This window comes from Jatropha curcas, chromosome 11, assembly GCF_041381405.1.
Source record: "Jatropha curcas cultivar XTBG-Jc1 chromosome 11, XTBG_Jcur_1.0, whole genome shotgun sequence".
NCBI classification, from domain to species: Eukaryota; Viridiplantae; Streptophyta; class Magnoliopsida; order Malpighiales; family Euphorbiaceae; genus Jatropha; species Jatropha curcas.
In genome coordinates this window covers 5013741-5020792 of record NC_143161.1, presented here as the reverse complement: position 1 = coordinate 5020792, position 7052 = coordinate 5013741, and positions in this window count along the sequence as shown.

Sequence of the window (7052 nt, the reverse complement as noted above, 5' to 3'; positions counted from 1 at the left end):
TGTGTCTGAAATAGTAAGTAACCGGTTTGTGAATAGTATCATCGGTCCGAGAATAAATATTATTTTGGTTCGGAAAAATTACTATGTATGTTTAATATTTTTTTTAATATAATTGAAGTATGTAATTATAAATTATTTTGGTGTATATATTTGGAGATAAGAATCAGACTTATTAAATGATTGAATATGAAATATTTGAAGTCAGTTGATATGATTAGTTCATGAAGACTTGACAGATATAATGAATGCAATTAATTGATGGATCTAAAATACTATTGAGGATTTATTCAGTTATGAAAAAATAAAAGTGTTGTTATGTTATAATGATTATTTGGAGATGTTGAAAGTTTAGAGTTTAATTGGAAGTATTTTGTGTTCACATGTTCGGCGAGCTGCAGAGCCATGACATATACTTCTACAATCAACGAGAATCGGTAGGTAGCAATAATTCAAACTTTTTATGTAAAAGAACAGACGTTAGATTATTACAGATGAAAAAAGATCTTCACGGACGAGTTTAGATATTTGATTGATCCACTTACTTCTATTTTGTCAGTATTAATCACTGCCGAGCAAATTACATCTAATCAATACACTTGGAGAAAACCTATGTTATAAAAAAACCATAAGAAATATACTTCCACAATATACAATAAATTAATGAAGCAACGTGCATAGATTCTTAAATACACGAAATTAAATAATAATTTTAGAAGTGAGAAATAATAAATAAATTCTTTAAAAAGTTGATAATTCAACCAGCACTAAATAATTATTTTAGTAGATAAAAACAAAAGGCAATGTGGATGACAACTTTTCTTGTAGATGGGATTTGAAAGAATGCCAAAAATTGAAGAGGAGAATGTCATATCAAACTTGAAAGCTTTGCTCAAAATTCAAAAGCACATTTTGTCTGGCATACAGATGTTGACAAATTAATAGTTTATTAATTACCAATAAATATTTTCTTTTTATGTAAGTCTTTGAAAATTAATTAATGCAATAAAAATAGTATTCCAACTGCAAGGAATTCTTGGATGCAATGTATGCCAAATTGCCATTGGCAATTGGAAAGGGAAACTTCTACTACTTCCGTATTATATAAGTTTTGGAATGTTGAAAATCATACATCTAATCCATTATTTCAGAAAAACAAAAAACAAAAGAAATTCAAAAAAATAACACGTGATTTTCAATTTCAGTGCAGTTGAAATAGGAATTTTTTGACAACTGAGAGAATTGTCTATTCCTATTAGTGTATAATCAGTCCATAAAATAATAATAATAATTAGGATGTAATTATTTGAGTTTGTCAAAGGTTGATTTTACGTACATGCCCAAATTAAAGAATATATATACACAAGAAAAAAAAAATCATTCGTGTGATTTAATTCCAAATTACAACTTTTTAATAATACGAGAAATGAAATCTAATTGCTTGCTCACTAATATATATATTCGAAGTTTTCTTATTTTTTTAATAAATATGATTTAATCAAACCGATTATATACATGATTGGATTGAATAGATTTGATTTAATTTTTAATATTTTTAATTAAAAAAGGGGAAAAAATATAAAAAAAAACCAAAATCTTTTGTTTGTATAATTCGGGGAGTGGGGCAGAGATGAAGCAAAATTGTATCCAGTGCATAATTAATATTGCATGATGACCCAGAAAGCTCTTCAATCAATAAAAGTAAACACAATTATTCAAACTTTCTACCTAATTCAATGCCTTGAGATTGAAAAGTCAATCTGGTGGGAACCTTTCTTCAATGATTGTTAATTCCCTAGTATGAATTTTTTTTTTTTTTTTTTTTTTATAAATTTCCATCAAGCATATCCCCATGCATTTTTTTCTCATTCCATTATTCTTTTGTAGCTTTCATTGAAATGTAATTTATATTTAGAATATTCAAAGAATGAATTCCTTCCTCTTAATTAGCTTCATTCTTGAAAAATTTAATCAAATTATAAATAAATGAAATCTTAATTATCCCATGAAAATTCAAAATCATTACTCTCTATTCTTAAAAAAGAAAAATGTAAATTTGTTGATTCGATTCTTGTTATAACTTATTCCCAACTACCCAAAACTGGCATGTATCATATTTCAAAGCTGGTGAGTCCTTTGGTTAATCTTATTATTTGCATGACAGAAAGGAATTAATAAAGGGAAACATTGGATGCTATATAGTTGAAATATTAGGTTTGAAATAAAGATTATGCATTTTGGTCAAAACAGACATGGGTCAGAATAAAGATTATAGTTCCTAATAGGGCAAAATAGGTGAAATTAACCACAACTAACAAAATTAATTAAATGTATATAGACATGTATATTAGGTTTAAAAGTAGAAAAGAAACAAAAAATTATGAATTATTATGAGCAAAAAGTGTCTTAAAAACTGCATTATGTCTCTGAATTGTGTAATGTCTCTTTCAGGGTTTACTGTTATTGGATTTTATGACCTTGAGTCGAGGTGAAGATGTGGAAATCGTGGAGGTCGTTTTGGATGACTTCTTTTTGACAAACAAAACAATTACTTAGCTTTCTTTAAGTGAATGTCAAACTTTATTATTGTGGCAGGTTATTTTTTGCAAAACATGTCACATGGGGTACGTTAGGATCTGCCATGGAGATCATTGCACATTGAACTTTTTTTTTTTTTTTTTTTTTTTTGATGCGGAAGACTCGACTCAGGATGGGTCATCCAAATACCGACTCAATCCCCTCTAGTTTGCAAAATCATAATATGCATTTTGAATTTGAATTATCATAGGGAATGACTTGAGTTTTAATCTCAAGTATGCATGCAATGATGCACATGTGAAACTAGGCATACATATCAGGTGCAAATGCAATAATAATTAGACAATTTGATCTTAAATACGAGTTACGGCAAATAAACGAAACTATCTATCCACTTTTCCGCGATCTATTATACATTTAAAGTTGTGAATTTTAATAATATTATATATTTATATGTCGATAATAATTTATCGTAAAGAATTCAAATGCGAAATATTTGAACACTCGTAGAAGTAAAAATACCAACTACCGTTTCAATGGACGATAGACATGTTTTGTACTCTTGTTCTAAAATGAGTTTCCGGATGTATAGAATAACTCGTGTTAAAAAATGAAAATAATGAAAAAGTAGTTTATACGTATTTTAATGCATGCATAAAATATTATCGTCGAATAGAATATTAATAACAGTAGATCCCGTCCCGCCAACCTGAAACCGAATCCGTTGCATTTATAATGATATCAAAGCAAGGGCAAAATAGGCATAAGATGTGATGGACTATTCACATTTCATTCATACATATACACGCATAAACACGCAGTCTACGTCACGAACTCTCTTTAGCTCGGCGATTTGACGAGACTCGTCATAAATAAAAAAGACAACACCACCCCTTCCTCCTCTCCCTACGTATTTCTCTAGGATACAGTAATGTACAGAATTGACTCAAATCGATTTGGTTTAATTTAATTTTTTGAGATTTAACAGTTATTTAAGGAAAAATTAATTATAGTAATGGAATTATAATACAGGGATTAGATGGTGTAATTTTGAAAACTGAAATCCTTTATTAGGATGAAAGCAGATATTTGCAAAATTTGCAGATATTTCGATGCTGAAGAAATTAAATCCAGAAAATTAATCCCTGCAGCACATGGCCAAAAAATGTCCGGCGTCCTCGAAGCCGCCCCAGCCCTAATATTTATTTTTATTTAAATTTGAAGGGAAATATTTGTGGACGTCTAAGAAGAAAAAGGAAAGTGTTTCAGAATACAATAAATGGAAAGGTGCATTTGGTTTGGATTTTTTCTGTTTTGCTCCCTATAAGCTATCAATTGAATCATTCCATTTGTGCAGGAATTTCCATCATTCCCTTTTCTTTCTCTGCCATTTTCCTATCGTCATCATTATTGCAAGCGCCAACATCCAAACTGTTTTTTTCTTCGTCTATTTTCATTTCTTCTCTCTCCTTGGCTTGCGTTCTTGTCCTTGCATTGTGTCCTCTCCTTCTTCTCAGGCATTTTTCCATTCTTTTCTTTTTTTTTTATTTTTAAAAAAAGATGAAGTAAATTCACCATGAAATGAAATCGATTACTTCTTGTTTTTTCTGTCTCATGGCTGTTCTCCTATAAATTTTTCATTTATGGTTTCTCGTCGTACTACTTCCTTTTTATTACCCTTATGGCTTTTTTTTTCTAATTTTCAACAATTTATAATTTAAATATAGTATTGAGATTATCCAAAAATTGAAGTAAGAGTGAAAATTTGCATTTAGGTTAAACATTCAAAAGAAATAAATGAGGTACTCTCTTTTTTTTTTTCTTGTCTTATAATTCCATTGAAGTCCATGAGAAATTTATTTTTGAATTTCATAATTTCGACATAAATTATATATATTTGATTGAAAATTAATATATAGATTTAAATTTAATGATACAAGAAAAGAAATAAAATAATTTCTATTTTTTAAAATATAAATCATTTAAGATTTTGCATCAAAATTAAGAAAATAATTAATTATCTTAAATTATAATAAAATTAAGAGTAATTTAATTAAATTATTATTAATTTCAAAATTAATAATAACTTGTAAAATTAGTTATTGTATTTAATATAAATAAGAAAAAAATTTTAAAAATTATTTATTACTTCTTAAAAAACATAAATAACTACAATCATATATCCAAATATCACAATATATTACTCAAAAAAAATTGAATCTGCTTGTTCAAACTGTATCATAATTTAATCTCTTAAATAATAATTTAATATTTTGCTTAAAATTCTATATTGATTATATTATTTTCTACGTTTTTACAATTCTCTTAATTAGAAAGATAATTTGATTATTTTTTTCAATAGATGACATAGCATGAGACAAAAGATAGGAGAACCTGCAAATCCCGAAATATCATATTAACACCCACCTGGGTGTCTCGCAGGGCCAAATGACACGTAAAAGGCCAGGATGTAAGATTAGCCAACCTATCACCACAATCGTTGGTTGACACGTGTATACTAGGCCCCACTTTTACTGTTGTTTTTCCCTCTCATCTGATTGATTTGGATTCGATTTATATCTACCGATGCGCTTGACCAGACGTGATGGGATTGGTTCACATCACGAATGCCAAGTCAAACTATCCAACACACAACCTCACTGGATCTTTCATTTCATAGCAAAACCAATTTTATACTATGACTATTTTGCATTCTATACCTTCTTATTTTCCACCGGTTGGAAATATTCAAAGCTTCTAATCCCTAAAAAGTTGACTTTTGTTCGAGTGCAACGTAACCCCGTGCAGTTTGATATTATTTTTTATTTGATTACTTTTTTTATTTTAATTTTTTCCAAAAATATTAAGAATGTGAAATAATAACCTGCATTAATTATGTAATATTTTATAAAAAAATTATGTAAAATTTTCTGTAATTTTTTATAAATTATCGATTTTTCCAAATAATATCATAAAAAATTAAGCTAGTAATTTTAAAGATTAGTGCTATCTTAAAAAATTTTGTTTCTTATACATGTTGATGAAGTTTAAATTCTTTTGCTATATAATAAAAGAGAGATGCTTTAATTCTTTGGTTTTTGATATTTTTTTAAGATCAAGTGTTGTTTGGTTAACTTGATTTATAATTTTAAATAAAAATTATAAAAATTTCTAATTTTAAGATATTTTTATACCCTTTTACATATTATTTAAATTTCAATAATGATAAAATTCTCTTAAAAAATGAACCAATTAGCTCTATTATATTTATCTCTTTATTACATCGAAGGATATAAAAAATAAGAGACTTCTTTTAAATTGAATATTCAGCGAATGTTTGGTAAATTAATTATTTTAATAATTATTAAATTTTTTATTAATTGTTAATGATTTTATAAGAGTAATGTTTTATAATTTATTTTTAAAATTCTAAATATGAGTAGAAACGTAACGTTAATAAATATTATAAATAATAATTTGAATGAGTTAAATAACTGAACACTGTGATAAAAAGGCGTGGCGGAACAAGGCTGTTATTTATAATTCGTAATATTAAATTGACACTAATAAAAATCATATTTAATTCTCGGAGATTGAGAAATATTATTGAAATAAGTAAATAAATAGAATGTTATCAATTTTGGATTTAGAAAAGACCAACCAGGAGGCTAAAATATCCCTAGCCAAGTCCAATCACATCACATCACAAAACATTAGCAAACCCTATCTATAGACCTACCACATCAGATCACTGCTTCTTGCTTCCAAAGTAAACGCATTCGGTTTCAAAACCAAACCATCTCAACTCAAGTATATATTCCATTCGAATCACGCGCTTGGAATGTGGCAGAAGAACTAACACATGCGGCGCGTGATAAAGAGGAACGATTTAAGTGCGCGTATCCCGAGGAGTAGAGTAGAATAGTACAGAGTAATGATAATTCCCTACGGTGACAGCACATAACGTTATTCTTTGAGAGAGAGAGAGAGAGAGAGAGAGAGAGTACCTGCGAAGGGCACACTGCCATTTTAGTAAATGCCATTTTGTCTTTGCCATGACCAGATAAAATAGAAAATGGGCCATTTTTTAATTATATCAAACTTTGGGGGGCATTGTTACTATTTCTCTATTCACTGTCCTAATTTTCTTTCTTCTTTTTTTTTTTTTCTAAAAAAAAAAATTTCTCGTCTTTTTATCTCTGAAAAATAGGCTTTGTTTTTAAATATCAACTTGGGCCCTTCATATCAAACGAATTTTTTTATTTTTTGAAATTAAAAAATTATCTTGACAAATTATCCTATTGAAGGTTTAGCTTATGATACTAAAAATTAAATTGTTAGATGTGACTATGGAAAACCGCATGAATAATGTCGTGCCAATTTTTTTTTTTTTAATAAGAAAACCAAATGGACTAAAGTGTCAAAAATATATAATAAAAATACTTATAAATATAATTTTTATTAAGCAAATGAAATTTATTAATTTTTCTAATAATAAGCAACTTATAGTAAAGTTC